Raw genomic sequence first — 20,266 nt, 5'->3', positions numbered from 1 at the left:
TCTATATGATCTCCTCTCATTCTTCTGAATTCCAGTGAGTACAGTCCCAGGCGACTCAGTCTCTCTCATAGTCTAAACCCCTCATCTCTGGAGTCATCCTGGTGAACCTCCTCTGCACCACCTCCAAAGCTAGTATATCTTTCCTCAAGTAATGAGACCAGAATTGCACACAATACTCCAGGTGCAGCCTCACCAGTACCCTGGAGGCACTCAATAAAACAGGCTGAAGTCAGCATGGTTTCTTTAAGGGAAAATCTTGCTTGACAGATTTGTTGAAATTCTTTGAGAATAATACAAGCAGGATAGACAGAGGAGAATCAGTGGATGTTACTAACTTAGATTTTCAGAAAGCCTTTGATAAGTTGCAGGCATGAGGCTGTTAAGAGCCCATGGTATTACAGAAAAGATACAAGCATAGATAGAGCATTGGCTGGTTGGCAGGAGGCAAAGAGTGAGAATAAAGGGAGCTTTTTCTGGTTGACTGCAGTGACTTGTGTGTTCTGCAGAGGCTGATGCTAGAGCCCACTGATCTAGGTGGCAGAAATTATGGTTTTGTGGCTATGTTTGCAGACAATATGAAGATAGGTGGAGGGGGAAGATAGTGTTGAGGAAGAAGGGAGGCTACAAAAGGACTGAGATTAGGAGAATGGGCAAATAAAGTGGCAGATGGAGTACAGTGTGGGGAGTGTATGGTGATACACTTTGGTAGAAGAAATAAAATCAGACTTACTTGGAATATTGTGAGCAGCGTTGAGTCTCTTCTTTTTTAAAAGAATGTTCTGACATTAGAAAAGGTTCCTGGGAAGTTCACAAAAATGATTCTGGAAATGAAAGGCTTATACAAGAGAAACGATTGATATTTTTAGGTCTTTACTTGCTGGAATTTAGAAAAAAAAGAGGCAGGATCTCATTGAAACCTATAAAATGTTGAAAGGCCTAGATAGGGTGGATGTGGTGAGGATGTTTCCTATGGTGAGGGAGTCGAGGACCAGAGGGTATAGCCTCAGAATAGAGGAACGTCCATTTAGAATGGAGATGCAGAGGAATTTTTTTAGCCAGAGGCTGGTGAATCTGTGGAATTCATTGTCACAGGCCACTGTGGAGGTCAGGTCATTGGGTGTACCTAAGGCAGAGATTCATAGTTTCTTGATTAGTCAGGGTGTGAACGGTTACGGGGAGAAGGCAGGCGAATGGGATTGAGCCATGATGAAATGGTAGAGTAGACTTGATGGGCCAAATGGCCTCATTCTGCTCCTAAGTCATAACTTATATTTAATTTTTTGTGTTTATGATGTTGCTGAAAGCAAGTTTTTCATTGTACCTGTACCTCACTGTCCTTGTACACATGACAATACACTCCACTTAGGCAAAAAAATCTTGAAAATTAGACTCCTATATATTAACAATCTATTTCAGTTATGCCTAAAGTTAATTCTTAATATTTTTTTCCTGACAGCTGTGGGTTGACTTCATTTGGTGTTAGCTAAGTAATTGGTGCTCGCCGCCTGATACCTGGGACAATTCAGCGGTGTGCAGTCTCTTCAACATATAATACAGTACAGTACGGGTGTGGAAGTGTGCAGTGCCAATTACAGACGATGAGGCGGTGTGCGCCACGTCATGGTTTTTTGGTGCTCATATTACATTGACGCACGCATATGCCGAACTTTCACACGGAAAAAAACAGTGGGGTGGTTGAAAGTAAGAAACAGAGATTGAGGGTCGAAGCTTGGCGGCTGAAGAGGACGAAGTGCGATTTGGGGGTGTGGAATTTTGCATTGATTTATTTGCATTGGAGAAAAAGAAAAAGAAGTTACATAAAGACCGGATGAGCAAGCAAGATTTGCCCTGATCGGCTTTCCTTTCAGTTGAGATCTGCAAAGTTGCAAATGAGTAAAGGAGAGAGTTGTGTCTCGGAGACCCGAATAGTGAGGAGCTCGTAGCCGCTGGCTTCAGGTCACCAAAGCTAGCGGAGCTGGTTCCTGTATCGTAACACATACAGACACGCAGTCCAGTGGAGAGGAAGGCACTCCGGACGTGAGCAAGTAAAAAAAAACACACACAGCAGAAAACTCGACGATTAAAGTGAGTCGGAAATCTGGGGTAAAACCTAACTTTTGATACTTCGATGCATTGGTGTTTTTAGCATTCTTCAAGCTAGGAACACTTTGAGCTGCAAGCCAGTCAAAGGTTGGTTGTCTTTTTTTATGCATAGCTGCTAAGGTCGAAAAATTGTTCTGCAATCTTTTTAACTTGTCCAGGAAGTGAATCGGCTCGCTTCACTAAGATATTTTCTGTCCGGTTTGCTATGTTTAAACTTTAAAAAAAACTTACGTAAATTGGTCTTCAGCTTCGGCAAGAGTATTATAATGTGTCTGTACATATTAAACAATAATTTAAATTTGCGGTCTGCTTCCTGAATGACCTGATAAAGTCTACACTTGTTCATAGTAGGTAGAAAAAGCATGCTTTTTTAAAAAAAAGGATCCCAGCCTGAACTTTTATTTTCTTACAATGAGGTTTTTTTTTGGGTCATTTTCAATTGATTGTTAATATTTCGAGAAAATTGTTCTTGGGTGGGAAGGCTGAGGAGCAGGATAAAAATTCTGCGATTTGAACGTTGGACCTTGTCAGTTGTTGAAAAATCTGCTGAAATAGGGTTATGTACGGACTATGCAAATATCCATTAATTATAAACAAATGCATTTCCTCACATGTTGCGATGGGACATCTAATTTACAAGCTTGAGCATTTCTTTGTCACAACAAATTTCTTCAGAATTTGCATGAACAAAATGGAGTAATCATTGTGCAATAACGAAATATTAATTTCTAAACTGTCTCAGATTGCTGCGCACTCTGCACATTCCTCTGGTGCAAAGAACTTCTTAACATGAAAGTGCAGTAATGAATGTTGGTTTCTTGAGGATTTTAAGGATATTAATATAAAACAATTAATTTTGAAGATCGTAAGATAATAGGAGTAGATTTAGTCCATTTGGCCCATCCAGTCTGCTTCGCCATTTCATCATGGCTGATCTAATTTTCTTCTCAGCCTCAATCTTCTGGCTTCTCCCTGTATGTATCACTTCATCCTCTGACTAATCAATAATCTATCAACATCTGCCTTAAATATACATAAAGACTTGGCCTCCAAAGCTGCCAATGGCAAAGAATTCCACAGATTCCTCCTCATCTCAATTATAAAAGGATGCCCCTGTATTCTGAGGCTGTGTCCTTTGTTCTTAGACTGTCTCACCACAGAAAAAGTCCTCTCCACATCCACTGTATCAAGGCTTTTCACTATTCAATTAGATCACTTCTCCTTCTGAGTTCTAGTGAATACAGGCCTAGAGCCATCAAACACTTCATATGACATCCACTCAATCCCGGAATAATTTTTGTGAAACTCCATTGAACCCTCTCCAATTTCAGCATATCCTTTCTAAGATAAGGGACCCAAAATTGCTCACAATAGTCCAAGCAAGGCCTCACCAGCTTGTAAAGTTTCAACATTACATCCTTGCTTTTATATTCTAGTCCTCTTGAAATGAATGCTAACATTGCATTTGCCTTCCTCACCACAGACTCAACCTGCAAGTAAACCTTTAGGGGATCCTGCACAAGGAGTCCAAGTCCCTTTGCACCTTGGTGTTTTTGTTTTGCATTTTCAATCCATTAGAAGATAGTCAATCCCTTTCATCTCTTCTACCAAAGTGCATGACCATATAGTTCCCAGCACCATATTCCATCTGCCATTTCTTTGTCCATTCTACTAATCTGTCAAAGTCCTATTGTAGCCTCTCTACTTCAAAACTACCTGTGCCTCCACCTATCTTGTATTGTCTGCAAACTTTCCAATAAAGCCATCAATGCCAACATCCAAATTATTGACATAATGTAAAAACAATCGGTCTCAACATAGACACCTGTGGAACACTACTAGTCACCGGCATCCAGCCGGAAAAGCTCCCTTTATTCCCATCTTTGCCTCTTGTCAAGCAGCCACTGCTTTATCCATTCTAGAATCTGCCCTGTAATACCATGGGATTTTGGCTTGTTGAGCAGCCTCATGCGTGGCACCTTGTCAAAAGCCTTCTGAAAATTAAAGTACACAACATCTACTGATTTTGCTTTGTTTATCCTGCTTGTTATTTCTTCAAAGAATTCAAAGTTTTGTCAGCTGAAATTTTCCCTTGGGGAAACCATGCTGACTTCAGCCTATTTTATCATGTGCCTCCAATACCCTGAGACTTCGTCCTTAATAATTAACTCCAACATTTTCCCAACCACTGGCCTAGAGTTTCCTTTCTTCTGTCTCTCACCCTTCTTGAAGAGTGGAGTGACATTTGCAATTTTCCAGTTGTCCAGTGATTCTTGAATGATCATTAGTAAGGCCTCCATAATCTCTCAGCTAACTCTTTTAGAGCCCTGTTGTGTACAGCATCTAGTCCAGGTGACTTACCTACCTTCAGACCTTTCAGTTTCCCAAGAACCTTCTCTCTATTTATTGTAAATTCATATGCCACATGACCCCTGATACCTGGAACTTCCACTATTCTGCTTGTGTTTTGCACTGTGAAGACCGATAATACTTATTCAGTTTGTCTGTCATTTTGTTGTCCCCGTTATTACCTCTCCACCATCATTTTCCAAAGGTCCAGTGTCCACTCTCAGTTCTCTTTTACACTTTATATATCTGAAGAAACTTCTGGTATCTTCTTTAAAATTATTGGCTAGCTTACTTTCATATTCCAGCTTTACCTTATTAATGACTTTGTTAGTTGCCTTCTGTTGGTTTTTAAAAGCTTACTTCCCACTAAAGCGACACTGTCTTACCCTGGATGTGCTCTCATTACCTTTGTAGCTGAAGGGTGTATTTGAATTACTTCTGCACATGATGTTTTGAGCAAAAGCTCAATCCCATCTTTTTAGGTGATTCCTTGGAGCCAATGATGACCTGCTTTCACTCCAGTACTGTAGATTCTAATGAGGCTATTGTGGGATCCGGGGCTTGCTGGGAGAAGGTGCACTTTTTCCATCACTCATGCTGGGCTTCGATATGTTCTGAACACAAGGTCTCGTGGTTCTTAAACAAATCTGAGTGTTCCAATTCTTCGTTGAGCAATCATGGTCTAGGAATTCCTACTCATGGACTAGCATTCCTACTAAATACTGCACATTTTCGAACAGACTCTGAGAATATCTTTGAATCTTTTCTGCTGTTCACCTGGTAATTCCTTGCCATAAAGTAACGAAGTAAAGTGCCTGCTGTTGGAATTTGGTATCAGCAATGTCCTGCCCATCGGAGCCAGTTGAATTAACGACACATCGGTGCTGGGGTTGTAGGTGTTGCTTACTTACATAAGCCCTTTACCCCTTCTGGGGCATAGGTTAGTGACCGCAGCTTCCCAGTCCAGGACTAATCTTTCAAGTTGTTCCCATGTTATCCCATCTTTGAAGATTCTTCCTCTTCCAGGAATGAGATCTTTGGAGCTTCTCTGGGTTTTTAATGGGATGTAGTTGCTAGCCCCATGCCCAACCCATCTCCTTTCACAGTCGAGTTTGGGACCATCCATGGCAGAGTAGTTGTAGGTGTAAGGCTGCTCACAGTAATTCACTTGTCAGTCAATTTGGAAGTATTGTGAAGAGAAATTCTGTGGTTATCTTGCATCACCTTGAGATATTGTCTATAAATAGTCCCAAGTCCAGTTTCTCCAACATCCAACATTAGGTTTTCTGTTGAAACTCATTGTTCAGGTGTCTGTAGAAAGGACTTGCTTCCCTTTGGGCAACTTCTAATCCACGAACATTTCAATTACAATGAAATAGCTCTAAAGTAACCTGGTCATTCTCATCAAACCAGTCCAAGTGTTTTCTTCAGGGAAAATCAAGAGTCCCTTCACAGGTGCTCAAAACAGTGGATTTTGTAGAGATCTAACTATTGTGGCACCACAATTTTGGGGCATGCCACCTCAAGATGACAGAGCAACGTAGGTGGTGGTCAGCACTTATCAAGCTGATGGTGATGCAGATGCCTTTGCAATTTCATGTGAGTGAGAGGCTGGGATTATTTACACCTACTGTGCAAAGAACTGGAGATGTACTAAAGCCAAAGTCAATGTTGAGTTTATTGTCAAATGCATAAGTTCAATGCAGAGCTTACTCACAGCAGTATTTCAGGCACATAGCATCACATAAGCAGCATTTGCAAGAAAAGCATTAATTGAACATAAAATATATATATTTTACAAGAAGGAACACAATTAGAACAAATTACTGCAAAATGATCAAAGTGACCATTCTTGCTGTTCCCACAACATTCTCCAAATCCACTGGAGGATAAGTGAATCAACGTTGACATTCTTTCCAATCCATGACTGAGATCCTGGGCAGGTCAGGTAAATTGCATGCATGACTTCAGACTCTTAAAATAGTTAATCTGTTCCAATCTGATGTGATAGGTAATCCATTGTGGGAAGAAATCACTAGGTAGACACGGAAAAAGTTTCAGTATGTTTTCAAACCCTACTTCAAAAACTGCAGCTTCCTACTTGTTCCTTGCCTCATGAAACACTGAGAATGCGAAGACAGCATTTCCCAAATTGCTCACGTAAGGCAGCTCATGAGGATCTCATATTTGCTTCTATCGAAATTTAGAACTCATGGAACAGGAGTGGAAACAAATCCTGATTGTCTGCCCAGGAAGTACAGTATGATCTTTCTTTCATATATTACTTCTATGTGATTATTTCCTTAAGTCATCATTTAGAATTTGTTAGTCATCATTTCAATTAATATTCTAATACATTTATGTATTACATTGTCAATCATCATTATGTTTATATGATACCACCATTGCTAATCAACATATTATTCAATTGGAATGGTAGTTTGTTCAGGATAATAGGAACATTGTGAAAACTTAGTATAATAAAGGTATGAATGGAATCCTTGTGGTCTCAATGTGTCCAATCAATGATTGATACGTAATTGGTTTTCTAATGTGTTTTGTAGGTCTGGTCTTAATTGTTCCTCACTGATGCTCTGCTCAAATGTGCAAAATGTGAAGTATATGGCTAAATACTTACAACTTCTTTCTATCGTTAGTAAAAAATGTTTTCTGCACTTTATTTCGGTAACAACATAATTTTGTTCAGTGAACTCGCTCCTCCTGAAGTCCATTAATGCTGAGACAGTTTAAGCCTTCAAGGCAGACACTTTCTGTTTGGTGATGGCATCAAGGCAAATGGAATAATAATGGGAAAATAGAGTTGGGATGCAGATCAACTAATATCTGACTATATGATGGTGCCGGTCTAGAGAGTGAATGATATATACTGTCGCTATGTTTCCATTAAATCTTTTGTAATAGTGATGGTGAGAAAACCCTAGATTTTAGTTCTTCTTTTCCAGTCCCCATGCTTTCAGGAGTTTGTTTTCATGAATACTTAGAATCCACACTCGAAAATTAGTTTTAATATCCTCCACCTCTTGGAAAGAAATCTTAAGAAACCTTTGGTCAATTCTCTTCATGGACTCTTAATGGATTCTCTTAATCCATTTTGTTTATTTGTTTGGGCTCTTCTGCGATTTTTAAAGGGTATATAATTTCAAGTTGTTGCTTTGTTTACAATATTGATGAATTGATATATTGCAACATTACCAGGTAGATGAGCTTGCAGCACAGTTACAAATTGGCATGTTTGATGTTGTAGGCATCACTGAATCATGGCTGAAATAAGATTATAGCTGGGAGCTTAATGTCCAGTAAAAGACATTATGTAGAAAGGATAAGCAGGAAGGCAAAGGGTGTAGCATTGTTCTGTTGATAAAAAGTGAAATCAAATCTTTAGCGATGACATTGGAAGGTGTTGATTCACTGTGGATAGAGCTAAGGAGCTGCAAGGGTAAAAAGATCCTGAAAGGAGTTTTATACAGAACCCCAAACAGTAGTAAGGATGTGGTCTACAAATTACACGGGGATAGAAAATGCATCTCAAAAGAGCAATGCTGCAATCATCATGGGGGATTTCAATATGCAGGTAGATTGAGAAAATCTGGTTGTTGCTGGATTCCAAGAGGGGGAAATTCGAGAGTGCCTATGAGTTGGCTTTTTGGGGCAGCTTGTGGTTGAGCTCACTAGTGGATCAGCTATTCTAGATTGGGTGTTGTGTAATGAACCGGACGTGATTATAGAGCTTAAGGTAAAAGAACTCTTCAGGGAAAGTGATCATAATATGATGGAAGTCATCCTGAAATTTCAGAAGGAAAAGCTAAAATCAGATGTATCAGTATTACAGTGGAGTAAAAGGAATTACAGAGCCATGAGAGAGGATTTGGCCAGAATTGATTGGAAAAGACACTGGCAGGGATGACAGCAGAGCAGCAATGGTTGAAATTTCTGGAAGCAGTTTGGAAGGCACAGGATATATACGTCCTAAAGAGGAAGAATAATTCTATAGGAAATATGACACGACTGTAGCTAACAAGTTAAATCAAAGCCAACATAAAAGCCAAAGAGAGGGCATATAATAGAGGAAACATTAGTGGGAAGTTAGAGGATATGAAAGCTTTTTATAAAACCATCAGAAGGCAACCAAAAAAGTAATTAAGAAGGTAAAGATTGAAAATGAAAGTAAGCTAGCCACTAATATTAAAGAGGATACCAAACGTTTCTTCAGATACCTAAAGTGTAAAAGAGATGCAAGAGTGGATATCAGACTGCTGAAAAATTATGCTGGAGAGGTAATAATGGGGGACAAGGAAATGATGGATGAAGTAAATAAGTATTTTGTATTAGTCTTCTCTGCGGAAGATGCAAGTAATATGCTGGAAGTTCCAGTTGTCAGAAGTGATGAATTGTGTGAAGTTACATTTCTAGAGAGAAGGTTATTGGGGAAACTAAACAGTCTGAAGGTAGATAAGTCACCTAGACTACATGGTGTATATACCAGGTTCTGAAAGAGGTGGCTGAAGAGACTATGGAGGCATTAGTTATGATCTTTTAAGAATCATAAGATTCTGGAATGGTTCCAGAAGACGGGAAAATTGCAAATGTGATTCTACTCTTCAAGAAGGGAGAGAGGCAGAAGAAAGGAAACTATAGGCCAGTTAGTCTGACTTCAGTGGCTGGGAAGATGTTGAAATTGATTATTAAGGATGTGGTCCCAGGCTACTTGGAGGCACATAATGAAATATGCAGTAGTTGGAATTTTTTGAAGAAATAACAAACAGGATAGACAAAAGGAGAATTGGTTGATGTTGCGTAGTTGGATTTTCAGAAGGTCTTTGCCAAGATGCCACACATGAGGCTGCTTAACATGCTACGAGCTCATGGTAATACAGGAAAGATTCTAGCATGGATAAAGCAGTGGCTGATTGACAAGTGGCAAAGAGTGGGAATAAGGGGAGCCTATTCTAGTTGGTTGCCAGTGACTAGTGGTGTTCCACAGGGGTCTGTGTTGGTGTCAATTCTTTTTACATTATATGTTAGTGATTTGGATGATGGACTTGATGGCGTTGTTGGAAAATTTTGTAGACAATATGAATATAGGAGGAGACACAGGTAATTTTGAGGAAATGGAGAGACTTGAGAAGGATTTAGACAGATTAGGAGAATGAGCAAAGAAATGGCAGATAGAATACAGTGTTGGAAATTGTATGGCCATTCACTTTGGTGGAAGAAATGAAAGAGTTGACTATTTTCTAAATGGAGAGAAAATAGAAAAAACTGAGGTGCAAAGGGACTTGGGAGTCCTTGTGCAGCATTCCCTAAAATGTTTGAGTCTGTGGTGAGGAAGGCAAATACAATGTTAGCTTTCATTTTCAGAGGACTAGAATATAAAAGCAAGGATGTAATGTTGAAACTTTATAAGCTAGTGAGGCCTCGCTCAGAGTATTGTGAGCAGTTTTGTGCTCCTTATCTTAGAAAGGATGTGCTGAAACTGGAGAAGGTTCAAAGGAGATTCAAGAAAATGATTCCATGATTGAATGGCTTGTTATATGAACAGCTTTTGATGGCTCTGGGCCTATATTCACTAGAATTCAGAAGAATGAGTGGTGACCTCATTGAAACCTATCAATTGGTAAAAGGCTCTGATAGGGTGGATGTGGAGATGTTTCCTGTGGTGGGAGAGTCTTGGACCAGAGGACACAGCCTCAGAATAGAGGGGCATCCTTTTAGAATGGAGATAAGGAATTTCTTTAGCCAGAGAATGGTTAATCTGTAGAATCCTTTGCCACAGGCAGCTGTGGAGACCAAGTCTTTATGATGTATATTTAAGGCAGAGGTTGATTGATCTTGACTGGTCTCTGCATGAAGGGATATGGGGAGAAGGTAGGAGATAGGGGCTGAGAGGAAAATTCAGTCAGCCATGATGAAATGTCGGTGTTCACTCAATGGGCCAAGTGGCCTAATTCTACTTCTATATTTTATGGTCTCATTACTGTTTAAATTGTTAGTTGGATACTCTGTTTACTTGTTATTTTTGCCCAAGTATGATTTCTAAGCTTAAGTGGATAGCATGGAGATCATATCTAGGATAATTTTGCCTTTGGCAGATATTAAGTTCAGTCTATTTTAAAACCTTCTAATTTGCATTTTACCAGTCTGGAGGAAATGGTGAATCCTTATCTGTTTTTTTCTGTTCTCTTCCATGATATAGACTCTCATATGTGTTAATCTCTCTCATGGATGCATAGATAGTCCTGTTAATTGTTACTGACAGCCAAGATTGAGCTTGCCCTTACCTGGCTCTCAAATTTGTGTACTTTCTTGCAGAAACTAATGACTGACGCCTAGGATTAGGCCACCAGCACCTTTTGTTTCCTTAATAAGAGGCTGGGGAAACACATTGTTGCAAAATATTTTGTTATCCTGGCTTGAAACAAAACTATTCAATTCAGGTTGAATATTGTACTTGGAATCTTTTAAGCAGCTAAACTGGGTTCTTGATAACTTTATCTTCTGGATACTATTTGAATTCTTTCTGGGAATATTAAACTTATAATAGCCGGTTAGATAATTATATAAAGCCACATACTGAACTGGAATTAAAAGTGAAAGGGCAGTCAGAATTTGGACTGTAATCCAGATGAGTACATTGGGTTTTAGAGCGCACTTCAAGTGTTTTATAGATGTTAACAAGCAACAAATATTTAAATATGCTTCCTAAATACCTAACAATATTTTGTATGATAGCATATCACACCTAACTGCTGTTTATCCACCCACAGACTGTGCATAGTTTTGTGTTAAAGTATTAGGCTGGTTCCTTAAATTCTTCCACAGTGTAAGAGAAAGATTTCAATTTTACTTTTCAAAGCCTCCCTGAAATTTGATTTTGTTATGAAAACAGATGGAGTTGTGAAGAGAGAGCCCAGGTACTGCATGGTTCTCCCTGCGCTTCGGAAGGCTGAATGTCTTTTTCTTAAGGGTTTAATTTTGAACTCCTGGGCAAGAACCAGTGTGTTAGCTGCTTTAGGGTCTCTGTGGACTGCTGAGCCAATACTTACTACTTACCTCCATCAGGTTACTGATGGGTGAGTTGGTTTAGTTTAAGGTTCATAGGCAAGAAGGAGCATTAGAAGAGCACACTGTGGGATGTAAGAGAGCTCTTTCCACACCACCCCCATGCAAAACATGCAGGTGGTGAAAATATGAGAGAAAATATTTTTAAAAATTGAAAACACTTAGAATGGATAGCAGTGTAGGATATGATATCACAAGATGGAAAGAGTAGAGCAGTGTTGATGTTTTTAGTTGATGAAAAGTTTCTGTTCCTCCTAGCATTGAAGATATTACCTTTTATGTAGCTCGATGTTTTTCTCTGACATGTTTTACTTTAAGGGTGGTTTATCGTTGAGCTCTTATTTAGGGCAACACCGGGGATTTGATTAGCATTTACCAGTTTCAAAAGTGGTTGAATTGACCCTGCTGGGAATAGAGTGAGAAATAGAGCTGTTCACTTTGAACTCCCTCTTCGGGTATAAGTAGTACAATGGCCATCTCATAGTTCCAGAGAGCTAGGTTAAGTTGTTAACTCAATTGCTATCTTGGTGGAGTTGGTTCATTCTCCCTTTGACTACGTTGGTTTCCTCTGGGTGCTGTGGTTTCCTCCAACATCCTAGCATCATAGTAGGTTAACTGGACACTAAGCTTGCCCTAGTGTGTACATGATTACTGGAATTGAAAGGAGTTGATGGCAATTTTGGGAGAATAAAATAGTTAAAGGTTGGATTGATGTAGAATTGGACGCATGATGCTTAGTATGGAACTGAGCTGAAGGTCCTGTTTTTGTGCTGTTCCACTGTATGACTATATATCAGCCTTAAAACTCTTCCAACCTTTTCACATTCCTTCTGAATGAGCAAACGCCCTAAACCAAAATAGGTGAATTCTGTCCAAGAACAGTTGCGAAGAAGGTGCTCGGACATGTACCAGGGTATGTAGGCTGCTTAAAAAGTAGGTGGGAATCTTTGTTCTATTAGTAGTAGCTGAGAACAGAACCTGTGGTAAACCTTTAAAGCAATGGTTAAGCTGCAAATGAGTATTATATACATTTCTGGGCACTGTTATGTACAATGTCAGTGCTCAAGTCCACCATAAAAACTGGGATCTCCCAGTGGTCACCCATTTCAATTCTACTTCCCCTTCCCATTCTGACTTCTCAGTCCATGGCCTCCTGTGCTGTCACGATGAGGCCACACTCAGGTTGGAGGAACAACACCTTGTATTCCATCTGGATAGCCTCCAATCTGATGGCATGAACATTGATTTCTCAAACTTCCGGTAATTGCCCCCCCTTCACCATTCCCCATTCCTGTTTCCTTTTCTCACCTTATCTCCTTGCCTACCCATCACATCCCTCTAGTACTGCCCCCCTTCCCTTTCTGTCCTCTCCTATTGGATTCTCCCTTCTCCAGCCCTTTATCTCTTTCCCCAATCAACTTCCCAGCTCTTTACTTCACCCCTTCTTCTGGTTTCATCTGTCACCTACTCTTTTGTACTTCTTGATGAAGTGTTCGGCCAGAAAGGTTGACTGATTTTTCTTTTCCATACTTGCTGCTTGACCTAAGTTCCTCTATCATTTTGTGTGTGTTGCTTGGATTTCCAGCATCTGGTGGTTTTTTCATGTTTATGCTTCTCTAACTGTGTTTAAGGCATTACTAAGAATAGAATTATTTTCTATTTCCCAACTAATGATTTCAGATCAATTAGCTAATGGTTCCTTTTTTTTTGCGCTTCTTGTGAATATTCAGTGTCGATTTCTACCCTCAAATGAGTGGGGACCATTCCAAACTGAGTGGAATTCTGGAAAATCTGTACTAAAATAGCTATTTAACGTAAATCCCTGGAACGTAGGTCAAGAGATCCAAGAAAGCTTAAATCTTTCAGACCCATGTATTTTTCTGGTATTTCTTCACTGAAGCTAATACCTTTATATCTCATACCCTCACAGGATCGTCAGTTCTCCATTATGTTTGGAATGCCACTGAAACTTCGCAATAAATGTAGAAATATCAATAAACCATCAAAGAAGCCTGAACCATTTCTTCTGTTTTAGTATTACTTTTAATATGTTTTAAAAAATACCTGAAGTATGTAATCCTGTAACCATGTCTACAGCAGCAAAATAAAATGGAAGAGCGTGTAGGAAAGAACGAAGTCCAGGGAACTCAAAAATCAGTCCTTTTGTGGCTATGTGTGGGCCGCAGAATATTTTGGCTGTGGGTAGTTGTGTAATTCCAAGAAACAGAAGGGAAAAATGATACTGCAAAAAAAAATTAAATCTGGCAAAGTCTGTACTGCTGTGCAGTTATTTATTCTTCTTACGTGACTTTCTCCCTATTTGTTAAACAGAGGCATTGAACTAAAGAAATTTAAAAAAATCATAAGCCTTTTGTAAGTTTTAAGGCTAATTCTCAGGTATTGTGTCTCTATAAAAGGACGAGCAAACTAGCAATTAGTGACCCTCTTTACAATATTCCATATGCATGATGGCCAGTGAAGTTATTCTGACAGGCAGTGATGAGATAATGATGGAATAATGGAAAGGATGACAGAGAAACACCCCTTCTTTCCAAAACAGTACAGTGAGATCTTTTAGATCCTCTTGAGAAGAGAGCAGGGCTTGACGTTTAATGAATCATCTGAAAAATGACAGGACCTTCAGTCACATGGGTGAATGTTATTTAGGACCATATTAATAAAATATTCCACTTCTGAAAATTGTTTTGTGGCAATGAAAGCATTTGTTTGCAAGATTTCCATTTGGTGTAGTGGATTTCCAACCTGATACCTCCAATAATGCAGCATTTCCTTAGTAATGCACAGGAAAATTGGTAAATTTTGTTTATTTTTATAATCCAGACCATTCTGACAAGGTCAGCAATTATTGCCCATCCCTGTTGGTCTTGAGAAGGTAATGTCCATCTATTGAGAAAACACTCACAATGGTGCTGGTTAGAAAGATCCAGAACAGTGAAGAAGTCTGATATATTTTCAAGTCAGGTGGTGTGTGATATGAAGAGAAATCCTTAGGTGACGTTGTTTAAGATAAAACTTTATTTATCCCAAAGGAAATTAATGTTACAAGGTTGCTCAGTCAGAACTATATACTTTAAAATACAAAATGTAACCATTGAGTTATGAAAACAAATACAAAATGTGCATTAAAACGATCTAGTGCCAAATCCAGATGTGCAGTGAAACCATATACTTATATACTTGAGGAGGAGGAGTTGTAGAGTCTTATAGTCACAGGGAGAAAGGATCTCCTGTGGCGTTCAGTGGTGTACCTCGGTGGAATCAGTCTGTTACTAAAGGTGCTCCTCTGTTTGTCCAGAATGTCATGGAGGGGGTGAGAGGGATTCTCCATGATGCTCCGTAGCTCCTGCAGCATCCTCCTCTCAGTCACAACCACCGGGGAATCCAGCTCCACCCCAGAACAGAACCGGCCTTCCTGACGAGCTTATCGATCTTCATGGCATCAGCTGCTCTCACCCTGCTGCCCCAGCAGACTACAGCGTAGAATAGAACGTTGGCTACCTCTGAGTCGTAGAGCATCTGCAGCAAAGTACTGCAGACATTGAATAACTGGAGCCTCCTCAGGAAGTACAGTCAGCTCTGTCCCTTCTTGTACAGAGTCCCTGTGTTTTTAGTCCAGTCCAGGTTATGGTCCAGGTGAGTTCCCAGGTATTTGTAGTCCCAGACGACTCCCACATCTGTTCCCTTGATGGAGATGGGAATGTTTTCACCTTCCTGAAGTCCACCACCAACTCCTTTGTCTTATTGATGTTGAGCTGCAGATGATTCAGCCCACACCACTCAACAAAGTTGCCCACCACTCTTCTGTACTCAGCCTCTTGACCCTGGTTGATACAACCCACAGCTGCCAAATCATCCGGAAACTTCTGTAGGTGGCAGGTCTCCGAGTTGTATCTGAGGTCCAAGGTGCAGACAGTAACAGGAAGGGGGACAGGACAGTCTCCTGAGGTGCCTCTGTGCTTCCAACCACAGTGTCTGACACACAGCTCTGCAGTCTCACATACAATGGCCGCCTGGACAGGTAATCTGTTATTCAGGGCACTAGCGTAGCACCCACTTGCATCTCCATGAGCGTACTCCCTAGTAAAACATGTATGATGTTAAAAGCACTGGAGAAATCGAAGAACATAATTCTCACAGTGTTGCTCAGCTCATCCAGATGGACGTAAGCCCACTGAAGCAGGAACATAATGGTGTCCTTAACTCCATTATGTGGTTCATAAGCAAACTGCAGGGGGTAGAGTGATGGATTTACAATGGTACAGAGGTGTCTCTGGACCAGCCTTTAGTGATTTCATGATTTCTAATGGTTTCCATGTGCTTTCTGCTGTTGTCCTCCTTGGTAGCAGAGTTCTTGCATTTTACAGTTGGTGATGTAGCAGACTTGGGGAGGTGCACAGCATTTTGAAGATGATACACACTACAGCCCTTGTGGCCCATTGTAGCGAGGCATGAATGTTTAGAGTGGTAGGTGTGAATGTCAAGTAGGTTGATTTGCACTGGATGGTGCCAAGCTTATTGCATGCTGTTAGAGCTGCATCTGCAAAGGCAATTGAAACATACTCCATCTCTTCCCTTTGAGCTGTCAAGCTGGTGAGTCACTCCTTACAGGAAACTCAGCCTCTGTCCTTCTGTGGTAGCTACATTACAACATTCAAGAAGTTGACCCAGATGACATCTCGTCCAGTTGATGGTGAAGGATTTGTCTGCGGGAATCTCATTACATGTAAAGGGTGGGTGGCCAAATTTTCCCTTGACGGAGTTGGGCAATTTGATGTTCAAATGTTTCTTGCCACTTAGCAGTCCATGTTTGAATATTCTCTTGAAAGCTGTGATGCAGGTTGAAAGTGTGTGGTTTTAGCATGGGTAAGCACACTATTAATTAGTAGATGCTGTTGATTCTCTGCATAACTTTCACTGATAACTGATGATTAACTGGGTTCCATTTTCCCTGTTTAATGTGGTCACAAAATAGCTGTGTATCTTTCCATTTGGAAAGGATGCTAGTTGTAACTGTACTGGAACAGTTTTGCTAGAGCTGGAGCTAGTTCTGGAGCACCAATCTTGTGATTTCGTAGCCTGTGCTACACTTAATGCTGAACAATTGTATGACCTTTCTAAAAATATCAGATCACTGCCATTTTGGAAAATAAGGAAACAAAGCACTAAATTGAGCCTTGATGTTTTTGAAAAATGTAATAAATGGTACAATTGTTTCAAGACCATATACCTAAGTTTATTTGGCTATAATAAGAAAACTATAGTTATTTTATCATTGGTTCAGTTTTGCAATGTTTTTGTCTTCCTTTTGGATCTTTAAATCTTGGGCAAAGTTGGTTTATTTTCATCCATGGATATATAAAGGGAACTTATGCCATGGGTAACTATACTGTTCTATGTACATTAGAACTTGCAAACAATTGTTTCATTCATTTTGACACCATTTTAGAGCTGAATTCGTTCTTGGTTTTGTTTAGTCTTTTGCTGGTTGTAGTTATTCCAGAAAATATGGCAAATTTTGTTAATTATAATCTACCTTGAAAGATTTGGGAACCTTTTGACCATATAGTGGTTCAGTAAGTAGATTCACCATATTCTTTTAATAGAATCATATAACACTGAAGGAACCCATCTGGACGAATAACAGGATTCCATTCTTTACCTTGCCACTGAACCTATTTCCATCACAATTTTAGCTGTACATTCTAAATCTTAAAGACAACTAAAAAAAGTCAATTATCTTAAAAGATAAGAATGGTCTCTATTATTTCCATGGCCAGTAGGTGCAGCAAACGCCATTCACACCTAAATCCCGTAGATTAAGGATTAAGGTATTTCATTGGTTTTATTATGGTTATTATTCTATTATGTATTTATTGAGTATGCCTGCAAGAAAATAAAACTCAGGGCTGTATACGGTGACGTGTACTTTGATAATGTACTTCAAAATTTTTGAATCTTCATTAAAAATATCCGGTCTCATCTAGTTAACGATTTTTATGCTTTTAATATCCAAGGATTTATAATTATGATGGCGCTTGTCAGTCACTGCTCTTAGACATAATGTGATCTCTAGAGCAGCATTTAGTTCAGCGAGCATCTAAACCAGTGAGATGTTCTCCATAGGAATGTCGGATATCTGAATCCAGCAAGTAAGAGTGTGGCTTCTCAGATGATCAATTTGAAATATCTTCAGTGAAATATTTATAGTTACTAATTTATAAGCTAATAAAATCATGCTAATGAGATGCCATTGTTGAGGAAGATTGGGGAAAAAAACTGCTAAGTCTTGGATCCCCAGATTTCCAAACTATTCCAACCTCCATTCACCAGCCAGATGGAGAGACAGACAAGTTAGTTGTCCAGCTAGAAAATGTTGTGTGCCATCACCTTGTATAACTAGGGCAGCTTAGGATGCTGTCCATTCACTGTGTTAGCAGATGTTTCAAGATTATTTGAAAATTGATAGCCTGGTGATGTAGATGACTTAATTCCTTGCCCTGATGATGATGTTGATGGTTTAATAACTTGCTGGGGAATTGCTGGTACATTAGATTTGTGGAATTGAAAAGCAGACTGCATATATGACTCAGTGCAGCTGTCCGTACACCCCTAAATCGGCAAGTGTAGTCTCTCATATTTCCGGTCACCTGAGGGGTTAGCTGCTCATAATGGGAGATCCAAATGGAACTACATTTGTATTTAAATCAGGATGTATGATTCATATATTTTTCACTGTTCTAGTTTTACTGGTTACCAGTTGGGTTTCCCAGATCTAGACAAATCTAGCAGTGATAGAGAAGTGTTGAAAGGGGCAGGAGCATTTTCAATAATGCTATGGATGATAAAGTGCAGGAGTGCTTTCCCCAGCACTCCAACAGTACTATTGTTTTCTCATAGTTTATCCTATGGTCACCTTGGCTCATGATGTACCCCTTTTGCTCATTCTGTTTCCTTGCTCCTTCATGATAATCACAGTATTTGCCTTGCTTTCCTTGAATTGAATTCCCTTTTATTTTCAAGCTTCTCTGTTGCAGCCTTGTGCCACAGGCTTGCCCACTTGACATCAGCCAGTTTCTCAAGCAGGCTGGCTGCGGTCAAACAAAGGATTTTAAAATTAGCTCTCAGTTCCTGTCTACATTTAGCAGAACACGCTGAAGCCTGTTCTTCCAGGTTTGCTAAGGCAAAACATCTGTCCTGTCTCCCCTGAATTATTCAGAACCATAATGTAAGAAGCCACTTTATGAATTTGTATCTGTGTGTGTGTGTTTGTGATTAATCTGATTTCAAACTCAATGAACTTTTGTAAACAGATACATAAATCAGAAGTAAAATGTCCCTGTAGTTTTTTTCTGGTATTTTTCTTTTGGTGTAATGGAACATTTGATGGTGAGATTTGGCTGCAGTTGAAGAACCTGATTCACAACAGATGGACTGTAACATCACTCGTTCTCACATTGTGATTAGAGGGCACAGTAATGTTGTTTTCTGCAAACATTGCCAAAGTTGCACAGTGTTCTGTTAATGAGAACAAAATATATTTAGTCACCCAAGGGGATTGATTGCATTGAATATGTTTTGTAGCATTCAGCAGTTCCACAACTGGAATTAAAGTAACTATCCTGGGAAATTGGGATGAAATCAGAAAGTTTCATTGCATATTAATAAAAGTTGGTACTTCTGTGTTTTGAGGTTTTGCAATTCAACAAATTATTTCTCTCTGGTAGCAATGAGATACTGTGTAGACTTTTATGTTCCCAATGCACATCTTCATTTTTTCTGTGTGAGTTCCAAAAACAGTGGTTACTTCGATGTTCCATTGTTGAGCCATAGTGTCGTACAGCACAGAAACAAGCCCTTCAGCCCAACTCTTCAGAGCTGACCAAATCCAATCATATTCTCGCCAATGATCTTTTTCCATTGGAGCCATGATATGTGAATACAACAGAATTCCAGAAGTGTTGAGAGCAAATGCTGTGACTTTGCCACTGTCTGGCAGAGACCAATTAAAAAGATTAGAGCATGATTGGGTCCTTGGACTGTATCGATCAACTCACTTGATGTCAGTTTAACAATAGAGTAGATTTAGGGTTGACATAATTTTTTACTTCGATACAACTGGGAAAGTTGATGCAAGTGGCAGAACTACTGCATGTTGCACTGATTTCACCATCTTGTATTTGTTTTATTATCTAGAATCTATTTAAATTTTACATCCATCCTACAACGTGAGAGAGTAAAAATCTTTGCATTATGATTCTGTTGCATTGTACAGACATGGGAATTTAAAAGTCTGATGGCTTGTAGAAAGAAGTTGTCCCGTAGCCTGTTGGTCCTGCTTTAATGCTGCGGTACGGTTTGCCAGATGGAGGTAGCTGAAACGGTTTATGGTTGGGATGACTGGTGTCCCTGATGATCTTCCAGGATTCTTTTCGCACTTGCTGCTATAAATATCCTCACAGGAGGGAAATTCACATCCACAGATGTGCTGGGCTGTCTGTACTACTCTCTGCAGTGCCCAGCGATCAAGGTTGGTGCAATTCCTGTCCCAGGCGGTGATACGGCCAGTCAGGATGCTTTCAGTGGTGCCCCTGTAGAAGGTCTTGAGGATTTGGTTGCCCATGCCGAACTTCTTCAGTCGTCTGAGATGGAAGAGACGTTGTTGCACTTTTTTTGCCACAAAGCCGCTTTGTATAGTCCAGGTGAGATCATTGGT

At 39.8% G+C, this 20,266-nt stretch overlaps 1 protein-coding gene across 2 annotated transcripts in view; it reads left to right on the top strand.

Annotated features, from left to right (window-relative positions):
- The first annotated feature begins 1,643 nt into the window (after positions 1 to 1,643).
- The window catches only part of map3k22 (mitogen-activated protein kinase kinase kinase 22), a 100,950-nt gene continuing 82,327 nt past the window's right edge, over positions 1,644 to 20,266 (top strand). The window contains exon 1 of one of the 2 annotated variants that reach the window (XM_073048706.1): positions 1,644 to 2,085. The gene's annotated coding sequence lies outside the window, so the exon portion shown is untranslated. Of the gene's footprint in view, positions 2,191 to 20,266 lie in introns of both variants that reach the window. The other variant, XM_073048697.1, reaches the window with a different exon arrangement.

Source organism: Hemitrygon akajei, chromosome 1, assembly GCF_048418815.1.
Source record: "Hemitrygon akajei chromosome 1, sHemAka1.3, whole genome shotgun sequence".
Taxonomy (NCBI): Eukaryota; Metazoa; Chordata; class Chondrichthyes; order Myliobatiformes; family Dasyatidae; genus Hemitrygon; species Hemitrygon akajei.
This window is presented reverse-complemented; position numbering and strand designations above follow the sequence as displayed.